The sequence below is a fragment of the Ammospiza caudacuta genome, chromosome 3 (assembly GCF_027887145.1).
Source record: "Ammospiza caudacuta isolate bAmmCau1 chromosome 3, bAmmCau1.pri, whole genome shotgun sequence".
Taxonomy (NCBI): Eukaryota; Metazoa; Chordata; class Aves; order Passeriformes; family Passerellidae; genus Ammospiza; species Ammospiza caudacuta.
The window spans coordinates 61792494-61803027 of NC_080595.1; positions in this window are offsets into that span (position 1 = coordinate 61792494).

Below are 10534 nucleotides of genomic sequence, written 5' to 3' on the forward strand. Positions count from 1 at the left end.
CTGCTTGGTGCAGGCATGCCCAGTTCTTTCGAGAGGTAACTTCTCGAAAAAAGTGTCATTGCAAAGGAGAAAAAATAAAGGCAAAACAAAACTGATATTCTGGATTGACACCAAACCCAGACAAAAAAAAAAAAAAAATTAACCTGTTACAGAGCAGTTGAATACAGGTAACGCACAGAGAAGTGATTTTCTATATCTTATTGTACTGTTAAGATAATGTAGTAGTGAGCAGACAAAATTATATTCATTCTTCTCTTTCTTGAAGAAGCCTTTGGCAACGTGCTTTTGTACTCATCAGATTACACACCCGGTTTTCCTCTGGCACAGTAGGAAAAATAAATGAAAATGTGATGTATAGTTGCATGCTCAGGGCTATGTCATCCTATTTTCTTGAAGAATTATCAAGTGCTCCCTGTGGTAACCTTACACTAAACTAAGAAAATATTTTGAGGTCTTATCATGGAGTTTTAAAGATGATGATACCTAAACACCAACCTAACTGCTGTTAAGTTAGGGGAAAGTGCATTTATCCCATTTATTCAAGCCTGCATGAATTAATGATCTCTTTTGCCCACCATCTCTAGAACTCTGTACTAGTTTTTTAAGAAAGCAGGAACTACTAATCTATGTTATTGTAGATCAAAATGGGTGGACATCACTAGTATAATGATGTCTCAGAAATTACACTCTGGTCACTAAACTAAGGTGGAGCAGAGCTGAATTTGTTTTCTACCTTACATACCTCATTCACTCTTGATTCTATGTCTACTTGTATTTTTCTGATGGAAAAGCCATTTCTCCAGCAAGGAATGACTGCAACTGAACACAAGCAGAAAGCATGCAAAGACCCAGGGAGAAGAACTACAGACCCCGCAGCCACCTGCCTTCAAATCAGTAATTGCAATTATTACTGTCTCTTGAACAGAAACCATTTTATACTCCTCCCTACTGATAACAGAAAAATTCAAAGGAAGAGAGATGCCGCATTTTAGACAGCACACCTGAGTGATTTCTTGGACCAGTCAGACAAGGACAACAGCAGTTGATGCTTGGTACTTCAGGCTGATTTACTGGGAAAGATTTGGGTTTGTTAGGCGTCCCTGCCCTTATTCCCTTTATAATCACAGAATTATTAGAATGCTTTGGGTTGGAAGGGACCTTAGAGAACACCTGGTTCCAACCCCACCTCCACAGGACCTCCCCCCAGCCGTTTGAGGCAAGAGAGCAGTGCTCACCACTGAGACAATGCTGTCACTGAAATGAGATATTTAACTCTTTTCCACTGCCAGAGTCACAAATTAGAAGGAACAGAGGTGGAAGAGGAAGAGCGAAAAGACTGGAAAGGACGGGGATGCACTTGCTTCTGTAATTCTGCTCAGTCTCTCAAAGCTCTGTTTAAAAAAGGAAAGCTTATTTCACCTCTCTGGAGTTTTCCATCTCCTATGGTATTGATTATGATTCCTTTTGATTTTTTCTTCCTGGGAATAATTATATTTCATTCTATTTATAGTTATGGGACCACGACTAAAAATAGATGAATAGAATTGCCTTCATACCAATTCTTCTTTGAATTACTTTCCTGAAGTTTAGCAATTCTGCAAATAAATGAAATTATTTTAATACAAATTATATCTTCACAGAATTGTTCATATTACCTCAATTCAGCAGCAGACCGAGAAATTAGTAGATGTTGGTTTTGACATTCAGTATTACAGAGAGAACACCGCTCTGTATCCACTGGATACAAAGTGAAACAATAATTAATTTACATTTTGGTGTAAATGTTTTCCCCTCAGAGTAATTTTTTCTTGCATCTATCTAATAGGAAAACCAGCATTTTCATTAACAGTCTTTCTATTACTTATTTAGAAATGTTCTGTGAAGACTCAGAAAACTTAATTATTAATGAAGAGTTGAAAATATGTTAGGGTGACACTGATGACCCAAATCTTGAAAAAGAACTGATATTTTTATTTTAGCATTTTCTAGTAAAATATATGCTGCCAAAAATATGCCAAAAATATGCTTTCTAAGGATGAACTCACAGAGGAGTGAGCATGAAAATTTAACTCAAGAAGCATTGTTCTGAATTATCTTTTCTAAAAATGTGGTTTTGAGTCAGGTTCTTTCCATTAATCCCTTGCCCCTCTTACAGGAGTTAGGTGAATAGGTAAGGCTTTTTCCCATTTTCTGCTCAGCTGGGAAGTTAGGCAATGCTTCTCCATTACCACAGTCTCATTCTGAAGCTACTTTAATTCTTAATGCCTTAATCACTTGTGCTTATTAAATTATTTAAAATGTGCTCTGAACAACAAAGGAAAGAAGGACCTTCCTTTGCAGCTAATGAAGCAAAGGAAAGTTCTGGTTTCGCAAAACCTGTCGGGTTGAATGGGCAGCTGAGGAAAGATGCCCTTGAAAGGTTGTTTAGTGCCTTTTGCCTTATTTTTCTACTTACAGAAGAGGGAAAAAAAATAAAAAAATAGGTGAAACAGAAGCCACAGAGGTGTTGTCTTGTAATAAATTTCTTCCTGAGAGGAAATCATTATTTTTCCTGGTTATGTTGACTTATAATGTCTCATGATCCTCTTCATACTAAATAGCTCTTGCCCCTCAAGGGTTACAAAAATGAGGCTACTGCTGCAGTGTGACCAGAGCACCTCATGCCCTAAAGGTTGAATAAGGAAACCATCTTCTCTACTGATACCTCCTCTTAAAAAGCTGTAAAACAGGCAGCAGGTAGAAATACCATGAAAAGGGAGAAGTCCAAAGGCCTTTCTTTGCTACCAGGTACACGAGCTACAAACAGGGGTCTCAGCAGAGGACAGGTTTAAATATGCCAAAAAAGGTTCCATGACCACACAGGGGTGGCAGATGGGCATGGCAGGAGGACCAGTGACAGCGCCAAGCCCTTGAGCAGCCTGTGCTCCAGAGGGCTGCACAGCAGTGTCCAAACCCACTCATTAACAACTGCTGACCAGGGGAAGCACATAATCCATCTTACCTGCCAAAAAATGTGTTTAATGAGACTAACACAGAGGTGCTACCAGCCTTCATGGAGAAAGTCTCGCATTACCACAGAGAACATGGGGAACTGAGAGGGGTGGTTTGGTCACTCAGAGTTTTTGTAGTGTTCCCCTCTGCTCCCAGGCTAAGTTTCCCTTCTAAGACAACCTCTTTAACAAAGTTTATAGAGTATTAAACATTTTTCCATGACAAAAAAAAACCAACAAACCTTACAATGTTAAGATGTGTCTGCGTAAGCAATGCAATAGATTGTAAACTATGCAACAGAAAGGCAGTTTGGAAGAAATTTTACAACTATGAAATGAGCATAACCTCACCAAGACTACAGAACAGCTTTACCAAAAAACAAAAATTTAAACAACTTACCAAAATAAAACGCCAACTTTTTTTCCACTCATCTAAAGGTCCTTTTGGATATATGTACTTTGTAATATTCTATTACATTGCCAAGTATAAAGAACATTATGTGTTCCGTGAATATAGAGGCAAATCTTCTTGATTATTTTGCATTTTTTCCATTAAATACTCAACAGAGACCTCAAAGGAAACAGTGGAATCCACCAGAATTCTCAGAAGTGACAAGTAACATACAAACTGCCGAGTTTATGTTATTTGAATAACCTCCCAAAACTAGACACCAAACAAATCTTGAAGCATATTTGAATTTCATGTATATATAACTACTTAAGAGTGGTAAATATAATAACATTTGCAATTTTGTGATTTGTGACCTTTTTTTTTCCTGAGTAGAAAGGCAACAACACTAAATCAGCAATACATTATTACTGCACATTATAGAAATTATCAAGGGTGAAATCAAATTTATTGCAGCTGTAACACTTCCAAAAGAGAACAAGAATCTGGACCTGTGCCAAAGAACACACTTTGGGCAGTCAATCACATGATCTTCAAAATAACTAAATTAATTTTGGTATAAAAAAACCCTAAGCTGTACTAAATACCAAAACTAAGGCTATGAAAGTGATTTCCAAATTGAGAATAAAGCTTTCTTTAATTTCTTTTAAGAATATCCATGGCATCTAGCTTTATAGCATGAAATGCAAATATACTTTCTATCAATTACAACCTGTATTTATTCAAAACAAAGGGATTTAAATGCTGAATACCATAAATATAAAGCCTGATTCAGCTCACAGATGAATGCACTTTATCAGGATCTGAAATCATCTAGAGGAGGAGGAGACTTCCAGAAAGCAGGAAAAGTAGAAAAAAACCTGGTTTGTCTTCTAATATCCACCCCCAGAATGTCCCAGGTGGGAGATTACAGCCCACATGCCAGTTACTCATGGGCTCCAATTCAGGAAAGCATACCTATTCAGGAAAGCACTTAATTAAGCACATGCTTATATGCTTTTCTGAATCAGATCCATAGTACCATAGGAAATGGGTATAACAGACATAAAATGCATCAGCAAAAGTAACTGGGAACTTAGGTCCAGAGCATAAGCTTTCATTTATGTACCTTTACATTTTTTAAGATATGATGCGCTGCTTAAAGCAGAACAGCTGAGCATACTGCTCAGCATACTTTAATGCTCTGTAAAACGCAGCATGGACAAAAGGAGACCTGAGTATAATCAGATCCCAGCACCCATTTGGTATCTTCACATACCTAATCCACTGCAGAAAAGTGCTGGAAAAGATGCAGAGCCCCTTTTGTTCATATTGTTTAATTTTCCAGCAGATGGACATCTTTGGGCATATTGATAAAATGAGGATAAACGGCTGGTGGCCAAAGAGCTGTTTGTCACACGGAGTGAATCTACTGGTGCACACCCAGTTAGAGCCAGCACAAACAGGGAGGCAAGGAAGGAGACAAGTCCAGATGTGTTGATCAAGCAACAGGGAAGATGTCAAGAGTGACTTTCCTTTTTCACTAGCAGCAGTACAAAGCAAAAACTTTGCATTTTCCCTTCCTTTCAATCCTGCTGTCTTAGAAACCCAAAGCTGCAAAACAAGGTGGCCACCAGCAAGTGAAGTGGCTCAGCAGTTGCTCCAGGCAAAGCGGGAAGCTGACCAGGGACACACAAGGGGCCAGATGGATTAAGAGCCACTGGCAAGGTCTGGAAAATTCCAAGTTTAGATATGCTGTCATATCTGAATGTGATTATAAACCAGCAGGAAAACCCTGTGGTCTGTACTGGGGAAACCCAAGTCTTAGAATGGTAATTATGCCTATATATGGGAATACCAGACCCCTCATTTAGTTTCAAATAACTCTTTTGCTAAAAAGGAATAACTTTTTCACCTAGTTCACACTGACTTTCTATGACTAAAAAATAATTTAAAGCTGAATAAAAGTATGTAACAGCAGATCCATTCAAAACTTTACACTAAGTTCAAAAATATGCTGCTGCCCACAAGAGCTTTGATCAAAGAGATAAAGAATCTCCTTCAAAGAAAGAGAAATATAATTTTAATAGATGCTGTAGTTTCATGCCTTGGAAATTTTCAGTAACATTGAAAAGCAGCAGAAATTTTATTAAGTATTGGATACTCTAAACTTTGTATTTCACAAACCAGAAGCTACACAAACTCTCACAATATTACTAACATGTTTTTGCAATCAGTCCATCTATTAAAACGCAGAGAGCTTTGTACAATTCAGTTGCAGTGTTATTAAGCATACTTATTCAAATCAATCTTGAAAGATTGAAAGCCATGGTAATGAGATATTATTTCTTAGTTACACTCACCAAATCATAACATCATGCAACTAAACCAACAGAACATTTTTTGAATGGGCAGCCTTCATGAACTGAGATCCTGATGGCCAGCCCAGCCCTGCATAATGGAAAGGGGTGCATAACCTGAGCGGAATAGCAGGGCTGCAGATGTACTTCAGAGAGAGAAGCAAGGTTCTCTTCAAGTCACAGCAACATGACAAGCATGTAGGACAGAAACAGCAGAGGGCTGAAAAGCCTGTGTACCAATTAATGCATTGCTACCACAGTCTGACTTAGAGTTTCCAAAGGCATTACTTATCATCACGTCACAATCACTGAAGGATCTCTAAAGGATCACATAGCCAGCCACAAACCCATGCAATCATGCAGCAGCTTCTTTACTGTGTGCTTTTAGTATGGCAAATAAGGATACAGAAGTTCCTCTTCTCTGAATATGAAGACTATAGTATAACAGCTTCTCTGAGGTTGTTTCCTTCTGTGGCACTCAAAGCCCATCACATCCTACAGTCATACTAATTACAAATACTCTGGGTTGGATTTTTGCTTTTCTTCATGATTCTCTTCAACTCATTCTTTGCACCAATTATTTCTCTTACTAGCTAGAATTTACAGAAACATGCTAGGCACACATGCTATTGCAGTGCAAAAAAGCTTGATTACATTTCAAAATATTCGCCATATTTTCTCTCATCCTTAGGTTGAGTTTGCTCAAATGACAAATATTTCCATTATGATCTACAAAACACTGGCACAAAAAGTGCACATACTTGCTAGTTCCACTGCATAATACAGTGAGGGATCTGTAGGGCTTGCTTTGGTTACCATGTATTCTGTTTCTTTCTTTACTGTTATTTTGATAGTCAAGAATTTTCTACTGAGTTAGCAGATGCTTACTGGCTTATCAAAATTCAGTATTTAAAATATTAACATACTTCAGTATTTAAACAGTGACTTTTTCGTTGGAGATGTAACAGATGTTAAAACCAATTAATAAAAAAACTATCTTCAAACCATCTCTGCTAAATTTTATACATCAAAATATTTACATTGACAGCAAGTGTGAAAAGTGTGTTTCTTTATATGGTACGGAGGTAGATAGGGATAGAAAGATGGTTGGGTAGAGCAGACACATATTTTCCATGCTTTCTTATTATACCACGTAAACCAGAACCCTTTAATGCTAATTGTGCCACAATGATTTCCACTTCTCGGCACCAAAAGGCTCGTCTTCTTTGCTACATGCTATCCCTTGTGTGGGTTACTGAGCGGAGAAAGCACAGCAGTAATCTCCTGTGCTCTAGTAAATACTGTCAATAGAATAGTGTGCATTAGTAGCTTTCTTCAGGCAGCTAAGAGAAGTACAAAAAGCAGAAAAAAGTTGAAGGATGGTGCAAGCCCACATGACATCTACACGATCTACACCATTACTGCACTTTTTGTATTCACTTTTTATTAATGCAGAATAGCCCAGTCTGTTCCAGGAATGCAAGAATGATTTATCCCATCATTTGCTTTCCATGTGGAAGGCAGCTACAGCCTCTGTTAATTTCTAAGATGGATCTTTTCTCCCTTTTCCCCTTTAATCTGACATCATTAAGTCTCTGACTTACAGGGCATTATACCTTCACAGCATGTACCATATGATGTTAAATGGGAAGCCCTGGGAATAAAGCCAAGTTCCAGTGGAGTTCATGTATTCAAATTCACAAGCATACCTTAGTCTGGAATTGGGTAAATCACTCATTGGGCTCCTCTAATTTGAATGGAAGCATTTTCTTCTGGAAAAGCAGAAAAATCATACATGCAAACTTACCAAGTGACATTACTAACACTTATAAATGAAAAGACAGAGCAGTCCTTTCCCCCAGCTGGACAAAGCTTACTGTAGACCAAGAAGTGGAAGAAAATGGCAGGAACTTTTTTGGTCTTCACATGACAGTAAACTCTCTATGTAGCCAAATACAAGGCCTCATGTCTGTAGTAGTATTTGTAAAAGAAAAGATTACTGCAGAGGTCTTTATCACCACATAAAATACCTTTCTTTACACAAATGTACAAAGAAACTTTCCCTTCCTGCTTTGCACTGTGGCATCTGTTGAAGACCATTTTCTGACCCCAAATTACAAGGGTAACTGTTTATGCTCCCCTGAGAAAGACACAAGGAAAGATATGAAAAAACAAACAAACAAACAAACAAACAAAACCCCCTAAAATAAAGATTAAGCAGCTGGATATTTTCTCTGCATATATTAATAGATTTGTGCCTCTAATGAGCTTCAAGATTTTTATAATGGTCTGATTGTCTGCGATACATTTTTTGTTAAGATTAAGCTCAAAAGCTACCACTGAGCAGCAGCAGAACAGCAGGGACTTATTCTCCCATTGTCTCCCAGCAACTAGTAGTAAAGGATAAGGGAATACTAGGAACAGACAAAGTTAGCTCCAAACATCAGACAGTGTTCCAATGGCCTCTCCTAGATGATATATGTTCCATTTTTCAAGTATTCCTCAGTCATGGCACTTTGATGTTTTGCTACAGCAGAAGCACTGTAGCAAAAAAATGAAGAGCAAACACAGTGGCTTAGTGAAACCAATAGCCAAGGAGCCCTGTCTGTATTATTCACCCCAGCAGGCAGCATGGCTGCATTTTACTTTTCTACATTACTGTATATATTTGGTCAAAGTATCCTCACACTCATCATTTACACAGTTGGTTGTCTTTTTCCCCATGGATGCTATTTTCCATCTTTTGCTTTCTTTCAGCACTGAAAATTTGCAGGATAATCACCCATAACCCATGCATTCCTATGTATACTCTCCACTGATGATTTCCTCTGTGAAAATGTAAATTTTCCAAGAGAACTGAGGTAAGTATTACAGATGTTGATATTTTTGCTTATCTTTTTCTGAAACCATGTTTTGAGCAAGTATAATTTCTGAGGACTGTGAAGCACTCAGCTGAAAATTTCAGATGTTTTGAAATGCTCCAGTGCTCCTGGTTGGGCACTGCATCACATATTGACTCAATACCTCAAGAACGTCCCTTGAGACTGCTGGAAATCACAGGACAGCAAGTTGGTCAGCTCCTGCTCTTGGCATATGCCAGATGGATTTCTGTAACTGGTGATTTTAAAGAAGCTGGGCTGCAGCTCTTTCCCAACCATCTGGCATCCTTTCTCTTCAGTGCACATCATGTTAGGTGAAACCAGACAGCAAGGAATATAGCACTGCCCCTGGGATAATTATATTTATTTCTCAGCTCCACACTCTTACAGGTAAGCATGCTGAATTTTGCAGCTTGATTTGCAGATCCACAATCAGGTCATATCTGCAGTAATGACTGAATATTATTGCAAGACCAGTTACAAATGGAACTCAATGTAGACATAAAATTTTACTGGGGGCTTTTTGACCTGCATGGTAGGCATGAGAAATTCATTCATCCATTAAGGAACAGGTAGTACAAGTTTCCTGACCATTATAGTCTGGGTTTTATTATTATATATTTGAGCATGTTGACCACATCAAGATTTCCTTGTCTGAAAAAATACATAATTTCCCATACACCACAGAACGTGAAAGCAGTAATTAGCACAATCTAAACATACTTTTTTTCTCCTACTCTTTTGAATTGCTGACATAAGCTTTTTGGATGGCAGCTCTGCTTGATACCCTACTGATGGGCTTTCAACAATAGGCAAATTTTACAGCTGCATAACTACGTCGGAATCAGGCTCTAGATTTGCATTCAATTTGTGTAGATGTAACTGGTTGAGTACAGCTGCATTGCTACAAAATTTTCCAAATGTCTATATTCTAAGCAATTCTAAGTCTTCTTTCATCAATACAAAGGTATTTAGGCAAAAATATAAAGCAGATCTATAGACTATCAACTGGAAACAAGTCACTTCTTCAAATTTATTATATTTGGTAGGATGTCTTGTTAAGCAATTATTCAGTTTTATTTATCACAGCTCAACACCAGGACTTTCAACAGAACTCTTTATATGGTTAATGTCCAAAACAGAAGATATCCAGCAGCATCAGAAAAGCAGATGAAGTGTTTTTGCAATACATCTGCTTCCATAGACATGTTTTAAAATAGAGTTTAATTACATGAACTGAGAGATTTTCAGTAAATAGTTCAGTATAAAGTTCTCAAAATGCTAGCTAATTCTACCCTGATAAATTTAAAATTAGGTATTATTTCAATCTGGGAAGTTCAGGTCAATGTTGTCTTCATGTGTTTGCTTTTATCAAAATTGAGTATCGTTGAACCCTAGTACTAAGAAGAAAGAACTGAAGGGTTTATGAACAATCAGCCAATGGTGCATCACATAACTGCCCTTGATCCTACAAGGACTATTTCCTCTACTTCTACTTTCAATTTGCAGTTATCTTCAGATTAAATTTATTATCTTGCAAGGAAAATGTATACTTTTCCTTCAATTAATTAAACTCTGGATTCCTTGACTTAAAAGCAAGTTATGCATGAAATGCAATATGGAATCAGCTTCTTGAAAGCCTATAATTTTCACTTGTGATGTCCCAAGGAGTATGGTTTAAATTATTATTTACTACAGTTACTAATAAGCATTCAATTTGAAATTACAAAGTCACTCTTGCACCTTCAAAGCTATGGGATAAGGGGATAAAATTAGTTTTATTTTTATGAAAATTCTAGATGCAGGTGCTACACTACAGAGGCTACAAGTTAATCATCAGTTTTACACTGATGCAGTAAAAACCCACTAAAACTCATTATCAAAGCTGTTAACCTGGGCAATGAATTTGAGAACATG